This window comes from Oryctolagus cuniculus, chromosome 15, assembly GCF_051225735.1.
Source record: "Oryctolagus cuniculus isolate XC-2025 breed Fujian yellow rabbit chromosome 15, ASM5122573v1, whole genome shotgun sequence".
Lineage (NCBI taxonomy): Eukaryota > Metazoa > Chordata > Mammalia > Lagomorpha > Leporidae > Oryctolagus > Oryctolagus cuniculus.
Genome location: NC_142881.1, coordinates 40380122 through 40408007, shown reverse-complemented (window position 1 = coordinate 40408007; position 27886 = coordinate 40380122). Strand labels below are relative to the sequence as shown.

The 27886-nt window shown below is 43.4% G+C and overlaps 1 long non-coding RNA gene across 1 annotated transcript; it reads left to right on the top strand.

Moving 5' to 3' along the window:
* The first annotated feature begins 234 nt into the window (after positions 1–234).
* LOC149121974 (uncharacterized) lies at positions 235–8193 on the top strand. Its single transcript, XR_016221341.1, has 3 exons — positions 235–678; positions 838–912; positions 7240–8193. It is a non-coding gene; the product is annotated as an uncharacterized LOC149121974 (long non-coding RNA).
* Positions 8194–27886: the final 19693 nt, after the last annotated feature.

Below are 27886 nucleotides of genomic sequence, written 5' to 3'. Positions count from 1 at the left end.
TTTAAAATGAACAAATACAACTTAAAAAAAAAATCAAAACTCTAAGGGCATTTTGAATCCGAATCTGTAATACTAATGGTATCATTTTCTCCTTTTTAAACATACTGAATATTGTTTTTCAACTTCACTTTTATTTTGTTTTCAAACATCCATATACCTTGAAACTGTTAGGTAGGAAGTCAGTTATGAGCTTATGTGTGTGTGACATAAAGGCCTAAAGAGAAGACATCTATGTCCAGCATATGCATCTGCATCTCTAAGTCATCCTGACAATGTTTCAGGGGCAGCCTGGTAGTCACATCCTGCCCTGCCCCCTTCTACCTGATAACCTGCCAGGTGGAGGTCCCCGCCCCTTCTGCCTGACAAATCTTTCACAATCTCCCAGGTGCAGCCCAGTATCTGCACTTCAAACACCCTGCTCTGGATCCCCATTCTCTGGGGGGTCCTGCTAGCCCTTCCTCTGAACCCAGGATGGTGCCAGCTAGGCTTCCTCCTGTCTGATACCTTCAGGAGAAAACTCAGATAGAAGTTTTTCTATTTACATCCAAAAAGCCCTTTGTTCCAAGAGGAGCAGAGGTGGGGAAGCAAGACCCATCTCCTTAAAAACCCCCGGCCTCAACTGGATGGTGTGCAGCCGCCCACTTGGTCTGGCCAGGTGTACTCTCTCTACTCAACCATGTAACCTCACCCCCCCCCCCCCAGTCCGAGTGACTGTGCACTATCTCTCAGGTCCTGTCTGGAGAGGTGCCCATCCATCCTTATGGATGTCCCTTCTCTAATAAACCTTGCTATTTTACCTCCCACTACTCTCTGTCTCATGTCTGAATTCTTTCTTAGGCAAAGTCAAGAACCCTGCAATTTCTCCGGGAACATTTTTGGCGACCACGGAGAGACTTTGAGAAGACTTCGGAGGTCAGTATTCCTTCCCTCAAGCTGTACTGGATCTGTGGAAGTGACCGTTGAGTGTCTGGCACCCCACAGCTCTCCAAGAACACGGAGTCACCCCGGCCACGGCTTAGCTACGGCTGAAACTCCAGAAGGATTGTAAGGAACAGGAGGGAAGTTAGGAAGGGCAGTTGGCTGAGAGCCTGGAGACCCCCTGAGCTCGCTTTGGCTTCCAGCGGCCGGACTGTGACCCGAGGACCAGGTCTTTCTCTTGGAGGGACACCTGGTCACACTGCCTGCTGCTATGCGAGCAGGGCTTAGCTTCGGTCGAGGCTAGTATTGGCCCTCCAGGTAAACTCAGACAACTGGGTAGTGGGTAACCTTGAATGATAGATTTTGAACCCCACTCAGCCCCCAGACATGAGGGCCTTTCCCTATGCTCTCCTCCAGCTGAGATTCATAGGGGAAGGTGAGTGCACATCTTGTCCTCTGTTGCTTTCTGCCTTCCTCCTCCTCCTGGGGCTCCCTCCCCCACTCTTTTGCTCTCCTCATCTCCATTCCTATAGCTGGCCTGGAGAAAGGGAGAGAGAAATTCCACAGGTCTCTGCACCTAAAGGAAAAAGCTGTTACCTGTTAACCCTTTCCAACCTGGTAGAAGGTTTTCCATCTTTGCAGCTTATGGTAGCTCTGATGCGTCTTGAAGTTTTTGTGCGCTGTTACTGTTGCTAAGCTTTGATTGTCTGAGGACTGAATCTGGAAAGGAGCTAAAGTTAACTATTTGTTTTAATTGACTGAGTGTCTGCAGTAGTCCTGATTGATCTGGCTTTGGTTGAATTATAGGAGGTTCCCAGCACTCTTGGTGAAACAGCGCACCTACCAACCCCAGGGCCAGTCCTGCTAGGCCCCAGCTAGTGCAGTCTTCCCCGTAAATGGGGGACCACAGCCTTTCTCTGCACTCTATTCCAGTCCACGTGGCCTGCCACACCCAGGCAGGCATAGCCAGCTATCTCCAGGGAGAGCGCCCCCAGGGCTGCTTTTTTCCTCCGCTGGAGGAATTTCCAATTCAATACTACTGCTGGCTTTACCTAAGGGAGCAAGAACCTTAATCCATTAACCCTTTCCAACCTGATGGGTTTTTCTCTTTGCAGTTAATGGAAGCCTAAGCGATGGGCTCATATGCTGATGACTAGTTCTTTTCTGTGCTGCTTTCCCTGACTTATCTGAGAGCATTTACCTGTCTTGAAGTTTTCACATTTTTTTATTGCCATTATGAGTCTTGATTGGGAAAACTGCAACACGAAGTTGTTTACGTTAAACTGCTTGACTCTCTGACAGCTTAAATTCTAAACCGAGTCTTCCAACTTTGGGCTTCCAGTCGATCCCTGGAACTCTCAAAGGATGAGACTCTAAAATTTGTTAAAATAACAGCTGTTTGAGTCAATTCAGATTATGTGAAATTTATTAAAATGTTGTTAATGGTGTCAGACTTCATGTTTTTGCTTTCCAGCTAGAGTGGTCTTATGAAAATGAGAGTAAATTCTGTGTATACAAGTCTTTTTGTTAACAAAAGTAAGCCAGTACAGATTGGTTCAGAGAATTGAGTTAATGCAAAAGCCCTTTGGTTTGCTGGTGGCTCACTTGCTCAGTTTTACATGTCTTTGATATGCTTTAAACTTGTTTCTGTTAACAATGAAGATCTTTTCAAAGTTGTAAATATGCACTAGTGCCCTGTTGCTGCTCAGGTGTTATCCTTATGTTACTTAAAAGCATGGGAAATGTAATTTTGACTTTTAATTCAGATAATAATGTGGTAGTCATTAATAACTCAGTGTTTTAAGTTTTCTAGCATCGGTGCTAAGTAAAACTTGGGAAAATGTATTGTGTGTACTTTTAACATCTCAAATTCTATGAGAGACTGTTTGAGTTTAATTAGCATGTATTCTCATAGGTTGTCCATACATGACAATTCAAGACTATGTAAAAGTAACTACGGGTGTAAAGTTTCAGAAGGTGTGAGCAAGTCATGAAAAGTTTTCAAATGTATATGATTTTAAAATATTGTTTACAGAGTTTTCTTTAAGTTGAGTGCTAATGCCAAACTTACACTGACCTAAAGTTGAAGTCTGATCTTCTGTTATAACAATGGGGTTTTTAAAAAATGTGCACTAATGTTAGTAAGTATCTGGAAATGGTCTAAATCATAAATCTTGGAATCTGTTTTTGCAAAAACTGTAACATCTGTTTTAACAGTGTCTGCTTAATCGGTTACTCTGCCATTTCTAGAGTTAGGTCCCGTAAGCTCTTTTTGACTCTTAAATAGTTCTGAATTATGTGAACTCTTATGTGCAAGGTTTTTTAATTTCTGGTTTATTGGACAACAAGAGACATAGAATTCATGTTTTGCCAAAGTAATCTATTGTGTACTCTACTGTCTCTGTTAAGTTCAGATTGATGCAAAGCATTGTTAAATATCATTATGATTAGATCTGGTCTAAAAGTGTTAAAATCACCCTAAATGAATGGCTATCATTTCAGGATGTTAAGGAATTCTATTTTGACCAGATACTCTAAGTTCTCTTGGCACCTTTAACAGACTTTCTGAAAATCAAAGTTCTAAATTATCTGGACTTTTGGTATCTCCAGAGGGACCCTGGAGATGTCAAAAGATATATCTCTCATCTTGCAGAGATAATAACCAATCAGGCTGTTTAGATTAAAAGTGGTGCCAAGATGTGAAATGATGCTAAACTTCAGTTATAAATGTGCTTCTTTCTAGCTGCTCCAGTCTCTGGCTCAGAAGTCAGATTCTTTAAAGAGGGACTGACAAAGTCTCCATCCAGCTAACACTGAATAACCAGGCATTGCTAGTTCAAATGTGGATCAAACGGGAGGTCTAGCCAAAAGGGAGAAAGTGTTCCAAAACAGACTTGGAGATGATTGGAGATGGTTATGCGGCAGATGCTAGAGAACTGGGTTCTAGGAGCGCAAGAAAACTCTAGTGTCCACAGGCTACACGGTGAAAGCCCGGAAGCCCAAAACCTAAACTTATGGGTTACACGGTAAGACTAGTTAAACCCGGAAACCCAGGCCCATAACCCACTGGCTACATGGTAAATATCTGGAAGCCAAAGGATGGCAGAGACCTCTGCCACAATTTCTCCTCTAAGTCAGGCTACACAGTAAGCACTGGTTAAACCACCAGTTAAATCTGAAAGCCCAGGAAGTCAGGCTAGAGACCCAACTTGCTGCCTCACTTCTCCTCTTTTCTCTTCCAGAAGGGAAGTTACTACTGTTCTGCAGGACTCTCCACTGTGATGTATGGTTTGATCCCCAGACCTTATGTAAGGGATGACCGACCTTTTCTGTAATAATGCTGGCCACAGTATAGAGGACCAAACAGCATAGCCAGAATAAGAGGTTAAAATATGACAGCTAGATTGATTTTTCAGTGTACGCAGTAAATGGGCAGAACTCTCCTTTTAAACCAAACTGAGGGATAGATAGGAAGTTGCACTGATGACCTCAAAGTATGTATGCAAGCAGGTCACCACAGTTGATCTTACCTAAAAGGTCATAGTTCTCCTCATGGGCACGGTCTTAACTCGCAGGAAAATACTAAGTGTCAGAATTTGCCCATGACCATAGTTTTTCTAGCTCACCCTGATATTAAAAAGATCTCCAAAAATCAGGGTTGGGTTGAGCACCCCCTTGACTGACATCATAGAGGCTGCTTCCTTGGTCTACTTTATTAGAGACCAGGAGAACAAGGAGCAAGCAAGCAGCAGAGGATAGGCAACAGGCCAATCAATGGCTGCTTTTCACAGTGATCTGCCGTCAAGGAGACCCAGCAAGGCCAATGCACCCCAAACAGCACCTGTTGCTGATATAAGGAGCCAGGGCATTGGGCAAGCAGCTGTCATGACAGCAAATGCCTTCCGTCAGCTCTGCCAAGAGCATGGCCACTGGACACGGAACTGCCCTGAGTGTCGAAGGACTCCTGGTTCAGAACCACAGACCCTGTGGCCCTGAGCTAAAAAGCCTTTGACTCTGCCCAGCTTCCAGCTCCAGCCACTGCTATTGAGGGGATGGCCTAGGGTCAGTGAAACGCAAGCTGGCTATTTCTATCAGCCTCCTATTCAGCTCTCCTCCTAGTCCAGTCATGTAATGCAAGTCAACAGGGTGCCTCCCTTAAAGGAGATTTGCATCTCTTGCAATTCTCTTCCAGCACCCCATGGATAGGTCTGGGCCTCACACACCCAGGCAGGCCTTAAAAGTCTATCCAATAGTATTAAGCTTAGAAAGCCCTCCCTGCCAGTTCCTAAAAACAGGGCTTTTAGTAACAGCTAACTCAGATAGTTCTGCACCTATTTGGACAGGTCCTCACTGAGGACTTAAAGGGCCTATCTCTTGAGGGGGGTGCACAATAATCCATAATGTGGATGGTTAAATGTAAATGATTTGTTAGTCTGTCTCCTTTCCCAGCCTGAGACTCTACTCTTGTACATTGGCTTAACTTCCTAGCAAAACTAGCTATTAGGTATCCAGAGGAAAACAAAGCATTGCTAGTCCATTAGAGTGTTAATTATTTAACCCTTATCCTCACCCCTGGGGAGAGAAAACCTGCCCCAGAGAAAATATGGGCCATTCAGCAAATTCCTACTTCCACAAACTTCAGGCAGTCCCAGTTTTCTCTATCAGGTTCCTAGATACAGGAAAACAGCACAGTTCCTAAACCAGGCTCTTGACAGGCAGCCAAAGCAGAGCCCCCTCCTTTGGGGGAAAAGAGCAAACCACAGCCTTTGCTCAGCTAAAGGATGCTATGACTAAAGCCCCTGTGCTAGGACTGCCACACCCAGGGAGACCCTCCCAGCTGTACATCACTGGGAGGCAGGGAGTCACCTTAGGAAGGTTAACTCAGGATCTGGGACCTGTTAAGCAACCTGTGGGCCACTTTTCTAAAACCTTAGACATGGTTGCACAAGGATGGCCTCACTGCCTAAAGACAATGGCAGCATCTACCTTGCTGACAGAGGAGGTATCTAGAATTACAGTGGGACAAGATATCGCCCTTTATACCCCACATCAAATAAATTCTCTACTAGAGCAAAGGGCTCTCACTGACTCACAGATAGCAGAATACTAAAATATCAGGTCCTCCTTCTAGAAAACCCTCAGGTGAAAATAAGGCATTGCTCTACCCTAAACCCAGCTACTTTAATGCCAGTTCCAGGGGAAAGTGGCCCCCTCCACTCTTGTACTGAGACTATAGACTTGATCTATGCCAGCAGAAGGGACCTAAAAGACAGCCCCCCAACACAGATGAGGTTTGGTTCACAGACAGAAACAGTTTTGTTAGGACCTGCTTCTCAGGGTATGCAACAGTTACGATATGGCATGTTATTGAAGCATGCTCTGCCCCCAGAAACTTTTGCTCAGTTAGCAGAACTGATCACTTAACCAGAGCTCTAGAACTAGGTAAGGACATGAGAAAATAACTCCCAGGGGTCTATACAGCAAAAGGGAACTTACCTCGGGGAAGACTGGCAAGTAGATTTTACACAGATGCCACTCTGTCAAGGCTATAGGTACCTGCTTGTACTTATAGACACCTTTACTGGATGGGTAGAAGCCTTCCCAACCAGAACTAAAAGAGCTCAGGAAGTGACCAAAACTCTCCTGAACGAAGTTATTCCACGCTTTGGTCTCCCAAATTCTTTGCAAAGTGACAATGGGTCTTCCTTTATCTCCCAGACTACACAAGGGATTTGTAAGGCCCTAGGAATAACCTGGCCCCTTCATTTTGCCTGGAGACCTCAGTCTTCTGGTAAGGTAGAGAGAGCCAACCAGACTCCATGGAAAACACCACAAGTATAAGGTAAGGAAGGTTAAAAAGGAAAGATTGTTCTTGGTAATGAAGGTTAGAAGGAAAGAGTTTTTTTTAATAAGGAAAGGACATGGTTTGTAAGAATCCTGATGGCTAGTTTACTCTAGACTGGAATGGAAATGATGGAATGTTTCAAGTAAGTTGAAGAGGGTGTGTGGAAGTCACAAAAGGTTATGAGAGAAAAAATATCGGAGCTAACTGCTGCTCCGAGAGGTATCTGTGCCATGTTCCAGGAAGAATGTTGTCTCTGGGTCAATCAGACTGGACAGGTACAAACCCAAATTTGTACTTTTCCTGGACAAAGCCAAGCACCTCCAGGACCAGGCCAAGCAGGGCTGGGATTTCTGGCCTGACATCTGGTCACGGAAATCCTGGCTAGTTCCTCTCCTTGGCCGAGTAACTTCTGTAATCTTACTACTTCTCTTTGGACCGTGTGTTTTTAATGCCCTTGTTTGTTTTGTCTCTAACAGACTAAAAGCTGTCAAACTCCAAATGGTCGTCAGACAAGGCTTCCAGCCCTTTCCATTGGATGACCTGAGCAGCTCTCTGGACCTAGCAGGGCAGTCTTTCCAAGGCCACTGTTGCACACCATAAGACAGATAGCAAGAGGAAATACCCAAATCCTCCTTGACGCTGACATGGCAGCTTTGAAGAAGTTACAGAAAATGGAACTCCACCCATAATCCCATTTTGGGTATTACCTCTTGAGGGGGGAATGTTAGGTAGGAAGTCAGTTATGAGCTTATGTGTGTGTGACATAAAGGCCTAAAGAGAAGATATCTATGTCCAGCATATGCATCTGCATCTCTAAGTCATCCTGACAATGTTTCAGGGGCAGCCCGGTATTCGCATCCTGCCCTGCCCCCTTCTACCTGATAACCTGCCAGGTGGAGGTCCCCACCCCTTCTGCCTGACAAATCTTTCACAATCTCCCAGGTGCAGCCCAGTATCTGCACTTCAAACACCCTGCTCTGGATCTCCATTCTCTAGGGGGTCCTGCTAGCCCTTCCTCTGAACCCAGGATGGTGCCAGCTAGGCTTCCTCCTGTCTGATACCTTCAGGAGAAAACTCAGATAGAAGTTTTTCTATTTACATCCAAAAAGCCCTTTGTTCCAAGAGGAGCAGAGGTGGGGAAGCAAGACCCATCTCCTTAAAAACCCCCGGCCTCAACTGGATGGTGCGCTCAGCCCTCTGCCTCTCTGCTGAGCCACCCACTTGGTCTGGCCAGGTGTACTCTTGGTCTGGCCAGGTGTACTCTCTCTACTCAACCATGTAACCTCACCCCCCCCCCCCCAGTCTGAGTGACTGCGCACTATCTCTCAGGTCCTGTCTGGAGAGGTGCCCATCCATCCTTATGGATGTCCCTTCCCTAATAAACCTTGCTATTTTACCTCCCACTACTCTCTGTCTCACGTCTGATTTCTTTCTTGCGTGAAGACAAGAACCCTGCAATTTCTTCGGTAACAAAACCAGTTTTGAAGCAAAGATAATCTTTTTCTCTACCTGCTCATCAGTTGCAGGCAAATAACTATTTTACTTTGCTTCTACCATTTTTCACCCCTGAAAGCAACCTAGTGTAGGTTTTCATTAAGTGTTTCAAAATTCAATTAAATGTTGACTTTTTTTTTCTATTTCTCTGGGAAAAATTACTAAATAAACCATAAACTATGTTATTATATGGATGTATTAATTTTTTTTTTAAACTTTTATTTAATGAATATAAATTTCCAAAGTACGACTCATGGGTTACAATGGCTTCCCCCCCCATACCGTCCCTCCCACCCACAACCCTCCCCTTTCCCACTCCCTCTCCCCTTCCATTCACATCAAGATTCATTTTCGATTATCTTAATATACAGAAGATCAGCTTAGTATACATTAAGTATGGATTTCAACAGTTTGCTCCCACACAGAAACATAAAGTGAAAAATAATAGATGATTTTTTAAAATGATGATGAAATCAGAGCAGACCTATTGTCATGTTTAATCCCAGTGAGAGTCAAGTTGGGAATTGATAATTTCTTTTTTTTTTTTTTTTTTTTTTTACAGAGGATCAGTTTAGTATGCATTAAGTAAGGATTTCAACAGTTTGCACCCCCATAGAAACACAAAGTGAAATATATTGTTTGAGTACTCGTTATAGCATTAAATCTCAATGTACAGCACAGGGAAGAGATGTATAATTTGGGACATGCTCAGGCTGACTTGCCCCAAGTGGTGGAGTTGGAAGCATACCAGGGGATTCCAATTCAATCCCATCGAGGTGGCATGTACCAATGCCATCTCACTGTTCCAGGTGATCAGTTTCAGTTCACAGTTGGTCATGGTGAAGGGACTGGGAGTCAAAGGGAGCACATAGACAAGTCTAGTACCTGCTAACGCTAACTGATGGAGTAAATAAAGGGGAGAGTGATCCAACATGGGAAGTGAGAATCTCAGCAGACTCATAGAATGGCAGATGTCCTAAATAGCACTCTGGCCTCAGCATCAGCCCTAAAGGCATTCGGAGCTGGCTGAAAAGCTCATGAGAGTATTTCAGGCATGGAAAGCCAAGACACTCTGGCAAAAGATCTCTGCAAGTGAGATCCCAGTGGAAAGAACAGGCCATCAAAGAAGGAGGTACCTTTCTCTGAAGGGAGGAGAGAACCTCCACTTTGACTATGAGCTTGTCTAAACAAGATAAGAATCAGAGAACTCAGAGGGCTTCCATAGCCTTGGAAACTCATGACTGGAGCATAGGGAGATTACTGATGCCATAGACAGGAGTGTCAATTGGTAAAGTCAACAACAGGAGTCACTGTGCACTTACTCCTCATGTAGGATCTCTATCCTTAATGGATGTATTAATTTGATATAAATTGTATTTCTGGCCATGCCTTGCTGCCTGCCAACCTAGGCTGAGATTTAGGAGTAAATAATTTGTTTTCACTACTCTGAAATGGTGACTAGAGGCCTCTGTTTATAGAAATACCATGCTGTTGGAACATGGGCTCCAGGTAACAGAATGATATTGTTCGTGGTTTTTTTTTTTTTAATTTTTCTTTTTTTTAACTTTTATTTAATGAATATAAATTTCCAAAGTACAGCTTATGGATTACAATGGCTTCCCCCCCATAACGTCCCTCCAACCCACAACCTTCCCCTTTCCCTCTCCCTCCCCCCTTCCATTCACATCAAGATTCATTTTCAATTCTCTTTATATACAGAAGATCAGTTTAGTATATATTAAGTAAAGATTTCAACAGTTTGCACCCACATAGAAACACAAAGTGAAAAATACTGTTTGAGTACTAGTTATAGCATTAAATCACAATGTACAGCACATTAAGGACAGAGATCCTACATGAGGAGTAAGTGCACAGTGACTCCTGTTGTTGACTTAACAAATTGACACTCTTGTTTATGGCATCAGTAATCACCCTAGGCTCTTGTCATGAGCTGCCAAGGCTATGGAAGCCTTTTGAGTTCACCAACTCTGATCATATTTAGACAAGGTTGTAGTCAAAGTGGAAGTTCTCTCCTTCTCTCCTCCCTTCAGAGAAAGATACCTCCTTCTTTGATGATCCGTTCTTTCCACTGGGATCTCACTCATGGAGATCTTTCATTTAGGTTTTGTGGTGTGGGTTTTTTTTTTTTTTTTTTTTTTTTTTTGCCAGAGTGTTTTGGCTTTCCATGCCTGAAAAACTCTCATGGGCTCTTCAGCCAGATCCGTAAACCTTAAGGGCTGATTTTGAGGCCAGAGTGCTATTTAGGACATCTGCCATTCTATGGGTCTGCTGTGTATCTCGCTTCCCATGTTGGATCATTCTCTCCCTTTTTTATTCTATCAGCTAGTATTTGCAGACACTAGTCTTGTTTATGTGCTCCCTTTGGCTCTTAGTCCTTTCATTATGATCAATTGTGAACAGAAATTGATCACTGGTACTAGTGAGGTGGCATTGGTACATGCCACCTTGATGGGATTGAATTGGAATCCCCTGGTATGTTTCTAACTCTACCATTTGAGGTAAGTCAGCTTGAGCATGTCCCGAATTGCACATCTCTTCCCTCTCTTATTCCCACTCTTATATTTAACAGCGATCACTTTTCAGTTAAGTTTCAGCACTTAAGAAGAATTGTGTATTGATTACAGTATTCAAAAAAAAGTATTAAGTAGAACAAACAAACAAAAAATACTAAGAGGGATAACATATTAAGTTGCTCATCAACAGTCAGGGCAAGGGCTGATCAAGTCACCGTTTCTCCTAGTGTTCATTTCACTTTAACAGGTTTCCTTTTTGGTGCTCAGTTAGTTGTCACCAATCAGGGAGAACATACGGTATTTGTCCCTTTGGGACTGGCTTATTTCACTCAGCATAATGCTTTCCGAATTCCTAACAGGGATCACTTTTCAGTTAAAATTTAAACACCTAAGAATAATTGTGTGTTAATTACACAGTTCAACCAATAGTACTAGAACAAAAAAATACTAAAATGGATAAAGTATTACACTGTACATCAACCGTCAGGACAAGAGCTGATCAAGTCACTGTTTCTCATAGTATCCATTTCACTTTAACAAGTTTCTCCTTTGGTGCTCAGTTAGTTGTTGCTGATCAGGGAGAACATATGATATTTGTCCCTTTGGGACTGGCTTAATTCACTCAGCATGATATTTTCCAAATTCCTCCATCTTGTTGCAAATGACCGGATTTCATTGTTTTTGACTGCTGTATAGTATTCTATAGAGTACATGTCCTATAATTTCTTTATCCAGTCTACTGTTTTTTTTTTTTATCTTTTATTTAATGAATATAAATTTCCAAAGTACGACTCATGGGTTACAATGGCTTCCCCCCCCATACCGTCCCTCCCACCCACAACCCTCCCCTTTCCCACTCCCTCTCCCCTTCCATTCACATCAAGATTCATTTTTGATTATCTTAATATACAGAAGATCAGCTTAGTATACCTTAAGTAAGGATTTCAACAGTTTGCTCTCACACAGAAACATAAAGTGAAAAATAATAGATGATTTTTTTTAAATGATGATGAAATCAGATCAGACCTATTGTCATGTTTAATCCCAGTGAGAGTCAAGTTGGGAATTGATAATTTCTTTTTTTTTTTTTTTTTACAGAAGATCAGTTTAGTGTACATTAAGTAAGGATTTCAATCGTTTGCACCCCCATAGAAACACAAAGTGAAATATACTGTTTGAGTACTTGTTATAGCATTAAGCCTCAGTGTACAGCACATTAAGGACAGAGATCCTACATGAGGAGTAAGTGCACAGTGACTCCTGTTGTTGACTTAACAAATTGACACTCCTGTTTATGGCATCAGTAATCTCCCTATGCACCAGTCATGAGTTTCCAAGGCTATGGAAACCCCTTGAGTTCTCCGACTCTTATCTTGTTTAGACACGGTCATAGTCAAAGTGGAGGTTCTCTCCTCCCTTCAGAGAAAGGCACCTCCCTCTTTGAAGACCTGTTCTTTACACTGGGATCTCACTCACAGAGATCTTTTTGCCAGAGTGTCTTGGCTTTCCATGCCTGAAATACTCTCATGGGCTTTTCAGCCAGATCCGAGTGCCTTTAGGGCTGATTCTGAGGCCAGAGTGCTATTTAGGACATCTGCCATTCTATGAGTCTGCTGAGTATCTCACTTCCCATGTTGGATCACTCTCCCCTTTATTTATTCCATCGGTTAGTGTTAGCAGATACTAGACTTGTTCATGTGCTCCCTTTGACTCTTAGTCCTTTCATTATGATCAATTGTGAACTGAAATTGATCACTTGGACTAGTGAGATGGCATTGGCACATGCCACCTTGATGGGATTGAATTGGAATCCCCTGGTATGTTTCCAACTCTACCAATTGGGGCAAGTCAGCCCGAGCATGCCCCAAATTATACATCTCTTCCCTCTCTTATTCCCACTCTTATGTTTAACAGGGATCACATTTCAGTTAACTTTCAACACTTAAGAATAACTGTGTGATAATTACAGAATTAAACCAGTCATATTAAGTAGAACAGACAAAAAAAATACTATGAGGGATAATGTATTAAGTTGTCCATTAGCAGTCAGGGCTATGCTGATCAAGTCACCATTTCTCATAGTGTCCATTTCACTTCAGGATGTTTCCTTTTTGGTGTTCAGTCAGTTGTCACCGATCAGGGAGAACATATGGTATTTGTCCCTTTGGGACTGGCTTACTTCACTCAGCATGATGTGTTCCAGATTCCTCCATTTTGTTGCAAATGACTGGATTTTGTTGTTTCTTACTGCGGTATAGTATTCTAAAGAGTACATATCCCATAATTTCTTTATCCAGTCTACCATTGATGGGCATTTAGGTTGGTTCCAGGTCTTGGCTATTGTGAATTGTGCTGCAATAAACATTAGGGTGCAGACCGCTTTTTTCTTTATCAATTTAAACTCCTTTGGGTAAATTCCAAGGAGTGGGATGGCTGGGGCTGGGTAGAACAGTAGGGTTATCTTCAGATTTCTGAGGAATCTCCAGACTGATTTCCATAGTGGCTTGACCAGTTTGCATTCCCACCAACAGTGGGTTAGTGTCCCCTTTTCCCCACATCCTCTCCAGCATCTATTGTTGGTAGATTTCTGAATGTGAGCCATTCTGACCGGGGTGAGGTGAAACCTCATTGTGGTTTTGATTTGCATTTCCCTGATTGCTAGTGATCTTGAGCATTTTTTCATGTGCCTGTTGGCCATTTGGATTTCCTCTTTTGAAAAATGTCTATTGAGATTCCTTGGCCCATCTTTTAAGTGGGTTGTTTGTTTCATTTTTGTGGAGTTTCTTGATTTCTTTGTAGATTCTGGTTATTAACCCTTTATCTGTTGCATAGTTTGCAAATATTTTTTCCCATTCTGTCGGTTGCCTCTTCACTCTCCTGTTTCTTTTGCAGTACAGAAACTTCTCAATTTGATGCAATCCCAAATGTTAATTTTGGTTTTGACTGCCTGTGCTTCTGGGGTATTTTCCAAGAAGTCTTTGCTGGTACCTATATCTTGCAGGGTTTTTCCGATGCTCTCTAGTGATTTAATGGTGTTGGGTCGTAGATTTAAGTCTTTAATCCATGTTGAGTGAATTTTTGTGTAAGGTGAAAGGTAGGGGTCTTGTTTCATGATTCTGCCCATGGAAATCCAGTTTTCCCAGCACCATTTATTGAATAGACTGTCCTTACTCCAGGGATTGGTTTTGGATCCTTGATCAAATATGAGTTGGCTGTAGATATTTGGATTGATTTTTTTTATTTTTCTAATATTTTGTCAAGAATAATTCTTTAACATTCAAGTAAGGACTCAAGAAAAAGTTGAATAATAGGCATACATGGGAATATTATCCTTCAACTATGTATCAGTGTTTAACAAAAAGCAGCCTTTTAACACAATTCAATTTTAGTACTTAAAAACCATACATGATAGACATTGACTTTAAGATAAAAGCCCAGAACATAACATGGTAAACCTTTATCTACATAGTTGTAACACGTTTTGCTTTCATGAACTTCTGTTGGCTCTTGCTTGTTGATTTGTTAATGTAGGAAAATCAGCTAGTATCCATTCTAATGAACAACATAATTCAATTATTAATAAGCCTTCCCTGCCCACCTCCCAGTGCAAATTTATAGCTTTTGTTTGAAGGCAGAGGCAATCCTCCTGCATGTTACTTATAACAATTAAAAGTAATGTTGATTCTTCTTGTTTAACACCAGTGGGCTTAAAGAATTATGAATCCTCAACTAAAGTAGGAGCCATTAGTCAAGTCTTCCTTTTGTATTTGCTATAAAACATTGCAAAAAATGAATTGCAGAATAAGTCACAGCATTTACAAGAAACAACTGAGGAAAAATATTTGGGTTTTCATGCTAACAAATTTCTGAGGCCCAGTGTTTTGGCACAGCAGATTAAGCCATGACCTGAGGCATCAGCATCCTGTAGGAGTGTTACTGGAAATATGCAAGAAAGAATTCAGGTGTGAGACAGAGAACAATGGAAAGTAAAATAGCAAGGTTTATTAGGGCAGGGGCATCCACAAGAACCAATGGGCACCTCTCCAGACAGGACCTGAAAGAGAGTGTGTAGCTTACATTTAGGCTGGGGTTTTTAAGGGGATGGGTCTTGCCTTCCCGCCTTTTCTCTCCCCTTCTCCTTCTCCTCCTCCCAAACAAAGGACTTGTTGGATGTAAATACGAAAAATTTCTTTCTGAGTTTTTTCCTGAAGCTATCAGACAGGGGAAGCCTGGCTGCCATCGCCCCACCTTAGAGGAAGGATGATTATCAGGCCAGGTAGCAGGGTCAGGACTCCCTGGAAGGTCATCAGGATCTGGGCAGGACTTTGAGGTGCAGATACTGGGCTGCACCTGGAGTGTTATTGGGCTGACTTTGAGATGCAGATGCTAGACCCCAGTAGATGTCAATTCCTTAGGCCCTTGTCACACACATACACACAAGCTCATTTCTGACTTCCTACCTAACAGGAGTGCAAGTTTTAATCTGGCTGCTTCACTTCCCGATCCAGCTCTCCCCTAATTTACCTGGGCTAGCAACGGAAGATGGCCCAAATGTGTGGGTCTGTCAGTGGAGGGAAGGCTGTATAAGCTGTGGGGTTCTTGCCTTCATTCAAGAAAGAATTCAGGCACGAGACAGAGAGTGGAGTGATAAGGCTTTATTGGGGACAGGGCATCCTTCAGAACAGAAGGGAAAGAGAGAGTGAGCACCCAGTCACTCAGACTGGGGAGAGTGAGGTTATATGTTTAAATGGAAAGAATACACCTGGGCAGGCCAGGCAGGTGGCTCAGCCCACAGACAGAGGGCTGAGCACACAGTCTGTTTGAACTCCTTAGGTTTTTAAGGGAGTCTGTTTCCCATTGCCCCCTCTCCTTGAGGACAAAGGATGGAGAGTCCTGGTGGAAAAGTTTATTGGGTGAAAATTAGCAAATTCTTCCCCAGATTTGCTGGTGCCTGGTTAGAGGAGGGGGGCTTCCCTTAGGGCATCTGAGAAGGTTTTATTGCCCCATGTTATCAGGTAACCCATTTGGTCCTGAGGAGAGAGAATCCTCCTGGGAGCTTTCCTTGGGGTAAGGACTGGGACCACCTGGGAAGTTGTCAGGGTCTGGGCAGGACTTTGTAGTGCAGACATGCTGGGCTTCTGAGGCTTCCACAGCAGGTGCTGTGATGGTTTCTTCAGGCCTCTCCCTCTCCCTACCCCTTTCACCCCTCTCCCCCTTACCCCCTCCCCTCTCCCCCTCTCCCCCTCTCCCTCCCCTTTTCCCCTCCCCCTCCCCCTCTTCCCCTCTACCCCTCCCCCTCCCCCCCACAGGGAGGAGAAGCCTCCACAGGTTTCCACAGCAGGTGCTGTACTGGTTTCTTCAGGCCTCTCCCTCTCCCTCCCCCTCTCCCCCTCTCCCTTCCCCTCTCCCCCTCTCCCTTCCCCTCTCCCCCTCTCCCTCTCCCTCTTCCCCATCCCCCTTCCCCCTCCCCCTCTTCCCCTCTCCCCCTCCACAGGGAGGAAAAGCCTCCACAGGCTTTCACAGCAGGTGCTGTACTGGTTTCTTCAGGCCTCTCCCTCTCCCTCCCCCTCTCCCCCTCACCCCTTTCCCCCCTCCCCCTTCCCCTCCCCCTCTCCCTTCCCTTCTCCCCCTCCCCCTCTTCCCCCCTCCCCCTCTCCCCCTCTCCCTTCCCCTCTCCCCCTCTCCCTCTCCCTCTTCCCCTATCCCCCTTCCCCCTCCCCTTCCCCCTCTTCCCCTTTTCCCCTCTCCCCCTCCACAGGGAGGAAAAGCCTCCACAGGCTTTCACAGCAGGTGCTGTACTGGTTTCTTCAGGCCTCTCCCTCTCTCCCCCCTCTCCCCCTCTCCCTCCCCCTCTCCCTCTCCCTCCCCCTCTCCCCCTCTTCCCCTCTCCCCCTCCCTCCTCTTCCCCTCTCCCCCCTCCTCCCCCCTCCCCCCCTCCACCTCTCACTCCCCTCCCCCCTCTCCCTTTCCCTCTCCCTTTCCCTTTCCCCCTCTCCCCCTCCCCCTCTCCCCTCTTGCTCCCCCTCTCCCCCCTCTTCCTCTCCCTCCTCCCACTCCCCCTCTCCCTCTCTCCCCCTCTCCCTTTCCCTCTCCCTCCCCCTCTTCCCCTCCCCCTCTTTCCCTCTCCCCTTTCCCCCTTCCCCTCTCCCTCCCTCCCTTTCCCTCTTTCTCCCCTCTTCCCCTCTCCCCCCCTCTCCCCCTCTCCCTTTCCCTCTCCCTCCCCCTCTCCCCCTTCTCCCCTCCTCACCCCTCTCCCCCTTCTCCCCATCCTCCTCTCCCCCCTCTCCCCTCCCCCTTTCACCCTTCTCCTCTCTCCCCCCTCTCCCCCTCTCCCCGTCCCTCTCCCTCTCCCTCTTTCCCTCTCCCCTCTCCCCCCTCTCCCTTTCCCTCTCCCTCCCCCTCTTTCCCTCTCCCCTCTCCCCCTCCCCCCTCCTCCTCTCCCCCTTCTCCCCCCTCCCCCTCTCACCCCTCTCCCCCTCCCCTTTCACCCCTCTCCCCCTCTCCCCCTCTCCCCGTCCCTCTCCCTCTCCCTCTTTCCCTCTCCCCTCTCCCCTCTCCCCTTCTCCCTTTCCCTCTCCCTCCCCCTCTTTCCCTCTCCCCTCTCCCCCTCCCCCTCACCCCTCTTCCCCCTTATCCCCCCTCCCCCTCTCACCCCTCTCCCCCTCCCCTTTCACCCCTCTCCCCCCTTCCCCCTTCCCCTCTCACCCCTCTCTCCCTCTCCCCCCCTCAGGTTTGCCTCAGGTTGCAAAGTTTTTAGAATAGTAGAAAAAGATGACATTTTAAAACAATTCTGATTTCAAGTTTTTTTGACTACTGGTGAGCTGTCAAGAGATCACTTAATATGACGTCATCAGATCATAACCAGCATGATGTTCTCTAGTGAGTAAAAATAATCCAGATCCTTTTGGACTCTATGACACAGTAGGAGCTGACTGTTTGGGGCACTATGGTAGAGGTATAGTGTTGTCCTTTCCACAAAAAAGCATTTCTTTACAAATGGGGATTGATTGAGAGGAATATATATGCCTTATCAACAACTCATACTTAATTTCAGACAACGGTGCTGTGTTCCAATTAGGATAATACATTCATCATGGCAGATGTAATTGCAGTACACAATACTCTATTATTTTGAGCCATTATCTTTGCTTAGCATATACTTCATATACCACAATGATTTTATTAAATTCTAATTACTCCTGGTCTCACTCATTTGTGGTGAATAAAGCAGAATTTAGCTGGAGTTTAAGGCTGATATTAAATCTCATTCTGTGATCTATTGTTCTTTTTTTCTGACCTTAAAAGAGACTTGTTATTATGACCTCAGTCCATTCAAATTGAATGAATAATGGATTATGTGTAAATAGCTTAACGGTTTTAGATTTTCAATAATAAAACTACTTTGTAGAAGCACTGGTTCTGTAAGTGGGTATTTTGCCTATTAGATAAAATGTAATTGGAAAATAAAATAGATTGTCACCCCAACAACAGCTCATGTTACAAATAATGAGTTTGAATGCAGCTACAATATATTTTTGGCACAGTAGTAAATTAAACACCTCAACAGATTTGTCAAACTGAAAAAAAATCCTAACCTTATGTATTTTGTTTTAATATTGTAGGAATATGAACAATGAAATATTTTATTCATGTTTGAGCAGAAGAATAGTTTCAAAGGTAAAGTTTGTAGGGTTGTCCTGGGGAAGGAAATTATAGCAGTGAGAAATAGTCAGTTTAAGCCAATAGCTTATTCTTTTGGGGGAAGTTCTCCTCCCCACCCAAAGAAACCTTTTAAGAAAACAACTTTCATAAGCACAACTTTAGGAATATAGTGATTCTTCTCACCCTCCCATTCACACACTCACAGCTCCTCCTCTTGCTCTCCTATTCCCAGTCCCATTCTCCCTTAAGATTCATTTTCAATTAGCTTTATACACAGAAGACCAACTCTATACTAAGTAAAGATTTTGACAATTTTCTCACACACACACAAACACATACACAAAACTGAGAACAAGTTTAGCAGTTAATTCTAATACAACTCATTGAGAACAGAGGTCGTGTATGAGAAGTTAGTACACAGTTACTTCTGTCATTATTTAAAAAATTAACACTCTTATGTATGACATCAGTGACCACCCAAGGCTCTTGACATGAGCTGCCTAGGCTATGGAAGCCTTTTGAATCCACAAACTCCATCAGTATTTAGACAATCTGTAAACAAAGTGGGAGTTCTCTCCTCCCTTCAGAGAAAAGTATATCCTTCTTTGATGGCCGCTTCTTTCCACTGGAGTCTCACTCACAGAGATGCTTCATGAAAAACATTTTTTGTTACAGTGTCTTGGCTTTCCATGCCTGAAATGCTCTCATGGGCTTTTCAGCCAGACCAGGATGGCTTTAGGGCTGATTCTGAGGCCAGAGTGCTACTTAAAGTGATTGCCATTTTATGAGTCTCCTATGTGGACTGCTTCCCATGTTGGAACATTCTCTCCTTTTTAATTCTATTATTTCTATAAGACACTTTTTCCTATTTATATCATCAGTTTAACACTTATTCCTATCTTTATGTTCACTGTAACACTTAATATGATCACTTTAACACTCAAGATGGCATTTTTACCACCAAGCTTAATAGGATTTGTGGTCAATAGGTCAAATAAAAAATGCAGTGGAAAGCCTTAACAATAGACTTGGTGATGCAGAAGAAACAATATTCCAGCTAGAAGGCAAATCTTTGGAAATTTTTCAGAGAGAGAAAGAGAGTGTGTGTGAGAAGGAGAAGAAGGAGAAGGAGGAGCAGGAGGAGAAGGAGGAGCAGGAGGGGGAGAAGGAGGGGAAGGAGGAGAAATAATTAGAAAAATTAAAAACAGTGTTGGATATTTATGGGATAATATCATATGACCTAACATATGAGTGTAGGAGTTCCTGAAGGTGTGGAAAGACAGAATGGATTAGAAGGCCTTTTTAGTGAAAAAAAGTAAAGAGCACTTCACCAGTTTGGAGAAAGAAAGAGACATCCAAGTACAGGAAGAACATATAACTCGTAGAAGCCTGGGGCTGGCATTGTGGCATAGTGGGTGAAGCTGCTGCCTGCAGTGCTGGCATCCCATATGGGCACAGGTTTGAGACCTGGCTGCTCCACTTTTGATCCAGCTCTCTGCTATGCCTTGAGAATGCAGTAGAAGATGGCCCAGGGCCTTGGGCCCCACGTGGGGGACCTGGAAGAAGCTCCTTGCTCCTGGCTTCAGATTGGTGCAACTCTGGCCATTGTGGCCAATTGGGGAATGAACCAACAGATGGAAGACCTCTCTCTCTCTCTCTCTGCCTTTGCTTCTCTCCGTGTGTAACTCTGACTTTCAAGTAAATAAATAAATCTTTTTTTAAAAAAAGAACTCCTAAAAACATGAGCAGAAAAGATCTTTACCACAACACATTGTAGTCAAACTTTCCATAGTAAAACATAAGGAAAAGATTCTAAAATGTGCACAAGAGAAATGCCAGATTACTTTCAGAGGCACTCCAATTAGATTCATGGCTTACTTCTCTTCTGAAACTCTACAGGCTAAGAGAATGGCAAGATATATTCCAAGTCTTAAGAGAAAACACTGTCAACTCAGAATACTTTTGTACACCACAAAACTCTCATTTATGAATGAAGGTGAAATAAAGACCTTCCATAACAAATAGAAATTGAAAGAATTTGTTGCCACTACTCCAGCCTTACAGAAGATGCTGAAGGATGTGCTACACACAGAAACACAGAAACATTGTCACCACTATGAATGATGGTGAGGGCAGAAAATCTCTGAGTAAAAGTATAAAAAAATCCAAATTAAACAACAGAAATATTTATGATAAAATGGCAGGGTCAAATTGTTACTTATCAATAGTAACCTTGAATGTAAATGACCTCAACCCAACCAGTTAAAGGATAGGTTGGCAGAATGGATTAAAAAACAAGACTCATCTATTTGCTGCCTACAAGAAACACAAATCACCAACAAAGATACTGACTGAAAGTGAAAGGATGGAGCAAGATACTCTATGCTAACAGAAACCAAAACGAGCTGGTATAGCCATCCCAATATCAGGCTAAATAGACGTTAACACAAAAACTGTCAAGAGACAAAGGCATTATGTAATGATTAAGGGCTAAATTCAACAGGAAGATGTAACTATTATTAAATGTATATGCACCTAATTATAGGGTGCCTGGCTATTTATAAGAAATGTTAATGGGTCTAAAGGGAGAGATAGACTCAAATACAATAATAATGGGTGACTGATACCAACTCAACAATGGACAGATCAATCAGACAGAAAATAAGCAAGGAAATAGCACAGTGAATCGACATATGACTCTTTGGAAGTCTAGAACTATTGAAGTCAAATGGTTAATATTTTCTTGTTGAAATAGCAGAGCACACTAAAACTAATAAAAGCTGATGATTATTACCATACTTGCATAATTTTCCTACATAACCAGACTGCAGTTAAAATGAGGACAGAAGCTGTGAGGTTACCCGACACTGACAAAAATGGACCTGAGCAATATTTCCGTCCAGTGCTGAGTTTTCAGACACTTGTGCTGGCAAATTGCTTTCTTCAGAGGCAGGAAAGGGCCAATTTAGAGAAGAGGCATAGAAACCCCATGGAGAGCAGATGATGAAAAATTGAGATAACTGTTAACTTTTCAACTTACTTAGGCAAATAAGATATATTAAACCCAGTTCATGCCTTTTTGGTTAGTTTCAGAACTCATGCTGTTAAATTTTAATTTACTGAGCTATCAAAATTATTTTCTCCTCCAATTTTTGTGCAGTGGAACATGGGAAAGATGGGAAAAGACATAAATGGTTATGATAGCAAAAACTCCCCGTCCCACTTCTGCTATTTTCTTCTTTTTTTTTAATAGAAAACTTTTATTTACTATAAATTTCATAAGTACAACTTTTGAATTATAGCAGTTCTTCCCCCCCCATAACCACCCTCCCACCCACAAACCATCCCATCTCCTACTCCCTCTCCCTTCCCATTCTTCATTAAGATTCATTTCTATACAGAAGATCAACTGTATACTAAGATTTCAACAGTTTGCACCCACACAGACACACAAAGTATAAAGTACTGTTTGGGCCGATGCTGCGGCTCATTAGGCTAATCCTCCGCCTAGCAGCGCTGGCACACCGGGTTCTAGTCCCGGTCGGGGCACCGGATTCTGTCCCGGTTGCCCCTCTTCCAGGCCAGCCCTCTGCTGTGGCCAGGGAGTGCAGTGGAGGATGGCCCAGGTGCTTGGGCCCTGCACCCCATGGGAGACCAGGAAAAGCACCTGCCTCCTGGCTCCTGCCATCGGATCAGCACGGTGCGCCGGCCACAGTGCGCCAGCTGCGGTGGCCATTGGAGGGTGAACCAACGGCAAAGGAAGACCTTTCTCTCTGTCTCTCTCACTGTCCACTCTGCCTGTCAAAAAAAAAAGTACTGTTTGAAGACTAGTTTTACTGTTAATTCCATAGTACAACACATTAAGGCCAGAGGTCCTACATGGGGAGCAAGTGCATAGTGACTCCCATTGATTTAACAACTGACACTCTTATTTATGATGTCAGTGATCACCTGAGAATCTTGTCATGAGCTGCCAAGGCTATGGAAGCCTTTTGAGCCCACAAACTCTGTCATTACTTAGACAAGGTCATATTCAAAGTGGAAGTTCTCTCCTGTCTTCAGAGCAAGTTACTTCCTTTGATGGCCCCTTTTTTCCACTGGGATCTCACTCATGGAGATCTTTCATGTAGGCCATTTTTTGCCACAGTGTCTTGGCTTTCCATGCATGAAAGGCTCTCCTGGGCTTTTTAGCTAGATCTGAATTCCTTAAGGGCTGATTCTGAGGCCAGAGTGCTATTTAGGGTGTTTGTCATTCTATGAGTCTGCTGTGTGGCCTGCTTCCCGTGTTGGATGATTCTCTCCTTTTCAATTCTATCATTTATTATTAGCAGACACTTGTCTTATTTATGTGATCCCTTTGACAATCCTATCTTTATGATCAGTTATGAACTTAAACTGATCACTTTAACTAGTAACATGCCATTTTCTTATGTGTTAGGTAAAAGGCAGAGTGTTAATGGAATAAGATACTGAGAGAACCAGTGTAGCCACCCGAAACAGAGCTACCATTATTTTAATTCATGAAGTTTCATTGCAATAACCTTAATCATTAGGTACTCATTCTAAAGTCACTTAAGAGGAAAAATAACATGTTGTTGAGACATAGTAAAAAAAAAAAAAAACAGAAAAAAAGATGGCAGATATTTTTAAATTAACCTCCAGAGATTTTTTTTCTTTTATTAAACTCATCTTGTAAGTTTGGTTTCCACTTTGTTTTAATTAATCATTTTGTTCTCTAAAAGTCTGTATTATTATTATTATTATTTGTATTTTGAATTTGTATTTTGAATTACAGCCATTTCTCTGGGCACTACCTTGTGATTAGAGGGAGAATTTTCTGTTACCAGATAGAGGAAAGAATACCCAGCTGAAAGCATAGTTTGGAGCTGTCACTTATGCAGTTAGGTAAGTCCTTCCCACTCTGGGCTTCTCCCTTCTTTGTGATGTGGTAAGGTTGGACTAGACGGTCTTCATTGTGTCCTTTTGTTAGTCACCTGGGCTCTGTACCAAATACCATGGACTAGGTGGCTTAACATTCTGAAGGCTGGGAAGGTCAAGATCAGGGTTCTGCCTGACTCAGTTCCTGGTGATAGCTTTTTTCCTGGTTTAAAGATGATGCATTCCTTGCTGATTGTGGGGGTGGGGGGGTGCATCATTTCTCTTTTCATTGTGGCACTAATCTGATTCATGAAGGCTCCAGCCCATGAACTAATTACCTCCAAATTTCACATTGAGGATTAAGATGTCAGTATGTGAACCTGGGGATAAAGAGCACAAATATTGCTTAACACTATTCCAGTCTCAGTATTGCGTGATTTTCCTTTCTATACACATGCATGTATCTATAGTCCAGGTGGGTGATTTAATGTGAGAAGATGGACAGGTAAAAGCTGAGGCAAACTGAGGAGTGTGTGTTTAGGCTACAGGCCACCCCTGCAATGCAGCTTAAGGGCATAGATGCTAGCAGGATCGGATGGCTAGTGTTGCAAACTAAATTTTCATGAGAGGCTGTCTTGGAAGTCAGTCCTTTTGCCCTCTGATCTATTACTCTACTCTCCTCTGCTCCGCCCTGAAGCCCACCAGGTGATACCAATAGGCTGAGGCTCCCAGACTCCCATGTCAATTACTTCTGTCTAGGCCCTGTCAATGAAATGCTCTGGTAAGAGATGGGGGAGGTGAATGAGTGAGATAGTTTCTAACCCTACCTCTCAGCCTTGGACAACGCCTCCTGTAGTAGATATATTTCCACAGGGATCCCAGCTTCTGTGCAATGGATCACTGTAATTCCACCTTCTGTGTGACCTCAATCCTTTCCTCATCCTCCTGCATCTCACCCTTCTTTCTCTATCTTCTCTCTCTCCAGTTTAGAGGTAGCAGTGGCTTCCTATTGTTGCTAATCTCTTTACTGCACAACAATTTTCTATTAGTTTTTCCAAAGCTCCTATAACCAATTATCCCCATTATATCCTCTGTGTTTCCAAGACTCAGAGTAATTTCTTTTCTCTGCTCCTGTACTCTTCCTGTTGTAGACTAGAAATATGCATTTTTCCAATTTTCTGTTGAGAGAGAGCGAGAGATCTGTTGGGTCACTCCCCAAACTCCTGCAATAGCCGAGATTAGGCCAGGCAAAAACCAGGAACTAACTCCATCTGGATCCCCCACATGAGATACAAGAATCCAGGCATGTAGACCATCATATACTTCCTCCCATGAACATTAGCATGCTCTGAAATGGAGGCAGGACTCAATCTCAGCCATTCTGTTATGAAATGTGGGCATCCCAGAAGGATGCCTAACCCATTGCATCATAGTGCTCAACAGAGGGAGCATTTTCTTTCTTTTTTAAAAAATTTTATTTATTTGAAAGGCAGATTTACATAGAGAGGGAGAGGTAGAAAAAGAGAGGTATCTTCCATCTGCTGGTTTACTTTCCAAATGGCCACAAGAGCCAGGGCTGGGCCAGGCCAAAGCCAAGAGCTTCTTCTGGGTCTCCCAAGTGGGTGCAGGGGCCCAAGCAATTGGGTCATCTTCTGCTGCTTTTCCAAGCGCACTAGTAGAGAGCTGGACAGGAAGTGTTGTAGCTGAGACTGGAACTGACACCCATATGGGATGTGGGCACAGCTGGCTGTGGCTTAACCTACTATGCCACAATCCCAGTCCCAGGGGGTGTTTTCAACAGGGATAATTTATGTTCTATTCAATTAAAGAGGAATGTAAGCTGTATAAAAAAATGAGGGCCTTTGGTCAGCACAATACCAGACACTTAAACTTACAATATATATTTGCTGAATGAATGAATACAAGGAATTACCTTTACCTGCATAGGCATTAAATGGTCACTTGCTAGAGGAAGGGTGCTGTATTAGGTGCTCTTGGATATTCAAAATTGTGTAAGTCATCCTTCTCCCTGGAAACATGTTACTTTAATAATGCATATAAGGCTAAATGATGAGATATTCTTATCTTCAATGAGGAGCAATGAACATTGATTATATGACAGCAACATGCATACTTAGCCCTATTTTATTTTACTTATTTTTTTGCTCTGTAAATTCAGAGCTAAATTTCCTGCTCAAACCTGACAGTTGTATGGCAGCATCTTGGAGCCAGTTCTTGTGTGCTCTGTTCCTTTTCAATGATTTTCCATTCTCCTTACCCTCCGATTCTAGTGTGTATTCCTCCAGGACTTGATTTTAAAAATAATCATATTAAAGTTTTATTGAGTGGAGTTTCTGTACAATTCCACAAATTGTTTATAGAATGAAGTAGCCCAGAGAAGTTTCTTAGGATTCAAGGGTTGGTAAGTGACTTTGCTTCTTGGCTAGGGAAGTATTTATTTCAAATGGGACTTGATAGTTGTATTGAATTTAAATGAAAATAGACATCAGGATATAATTCAGGGAAAATGTACAGCAAGACCAAGATTGTGGGAGAAGATAAACAACAGAGTTTTTGCACAAAGGAGTGTTGGAAGTGACCTCCAAATCGGGGAGGAAAGGAGCCAAACTATAAAGATCAAGCTAGACCCACTAGTTGAGAGTGAGGGAAGGAGTAAGGAGTTGGAAATTTATACAGTAATTGAAATTACTGACAGTTTTAAGATGGGGAATGACTTGAACACAGGTGGCACTTAGGGAAAAGTGAATTAAAGCTAATATGGTAATTCAGTTTAAGAGGTTGTGTTGTGGTTTAAACAGGAGGGGATAAGGGCTGAGTTAAATCACACAGGTGTCAGAGGGGATGTGTTTGAGAAGCACAGTGGAGACAGAATGGACAAGTTCTTGAAGCAGACTGTATGTGGCATGGTAGAAGAGTCCATTGCCATTCTAGAGGTCTGAGTGTGTGCATCATGGGATAATACTGTTTTTTTTTTTTTTCTTCATAAGAAATAAGAGGAATAGGTGGGGGGAGCAGAGTGATTTTCACACTGGGATTCATCTTGTTGGAGGTCTATCTGTGGCTTTCTGGTACAATGCCATGATCTAAGTTGAGATTTCAGATTACTGAGACCTACAGGAGATCCAGTGGTTACCTGTAATATGCAGTCAGAGCAAAGGAGAGGACAATGTCCTCTGGAAGATGAAGAGGATGCAGATTTTCACCTCTACTGATTCCTGAAGGCAAATCTTCCACAAAGTTCTGAAACTTATGATGTGTGTTAATAGAACTCACTTTCAGAGTGATGAGACGAGGTATGGGGTGAAGGTACAAGCTCCAGTCTGATTTTAGTCCCTTTTCTCTGTGTCACTTTGCCAAATCTCTTATCTTCTTCAGTCCTCAAATTTCTTGTCTAGTAAACTGAAGATTATGAAGATTATGAGACTTTTTTTTTGGATAGGCAGAGTTAGACAGTGAGAGAGAGAGAGACAGAGAGAAAGGTCTTCCTTTTTCCATTGGTTAACCCTCCAATGGCCGCCACGGCTGGTGCGCTGCGGCCAGCACACCGCACTGATCCGATGGCAGGAGCCAGGTACTTATCCTGGTCTCCCATGGGGTGCAGGGCCCAAGCACTTGGGCCATCCTCCACTGCACTCCCTGGCCACATCAGAGAGCTGGCCTGGAAGAGGGGCAACCAGGACAGAATCCAGTGCCCGACCAGGTTGGCCTACTGTACTCCTCTGTGTTAGTCACTGGACAGCCATCCAGGCTTGAGATAATCCATTCTTGTTTCAGCCATGTTTAACTAGACATGAGTGTTTTAACCATATTACTTTGGATGAGGTATGGTGAGGCCAGAGAGAAAAACTGCAAACAGTTTCACAGTCTTACATTTACAGTTCTCTGTGGAACAAGCATGCCATGCTGCCTCCCTTGGGGAAGCAGTAGGGCCAGTCTGGGGGCTGAGAAAGGGAGAGGAACTGTGAGTATGCACTTTCATTGCAGCTTCTGTGGGAAGGAATGAGCCAAGCAGGCAGTATTGGCTAATTCGAGTCATTTCAGCAGTCTCTACTAGCACAGGGACGATCTCTGGTTGTCTGGTATGTGGCTATAGAGTAATTGGGATGGATGTAAGGTAGCCTGGAGTGAAAGATTCATGTATGCGAAGTGGTTTTGTGGTGGGGATTGGGAACCCCAGATTAATGTTATGGAGATCAAGAGCTCCAGCTGGATTTGGGGAGATCCTCAACTATACTTAGTGCAGCTTCTTGTCTTTAGGCTTGTAGGCATACAGCTGGGAGATATAGATAGAAGTAAACAAAAAAAGCAGGATTTATTGAAAGGCAAGGGGATAGTACACACTCTGACATGAGCATAGGCAACCTCATGACAGAGAATAGTCCCTTCCTAGGCTGAGATCCTCTTTTTATAGGATAAGGGGTGGTACTTGTGGCAGGGACTGGTTGAATTTTCAAAAGAGGTAGGGTTCGGTGTGGGCTGCAGTGGTGATTTCCAGGAACAGCTCCTAGCATACAGTGTATGACAGAAAGTGAGG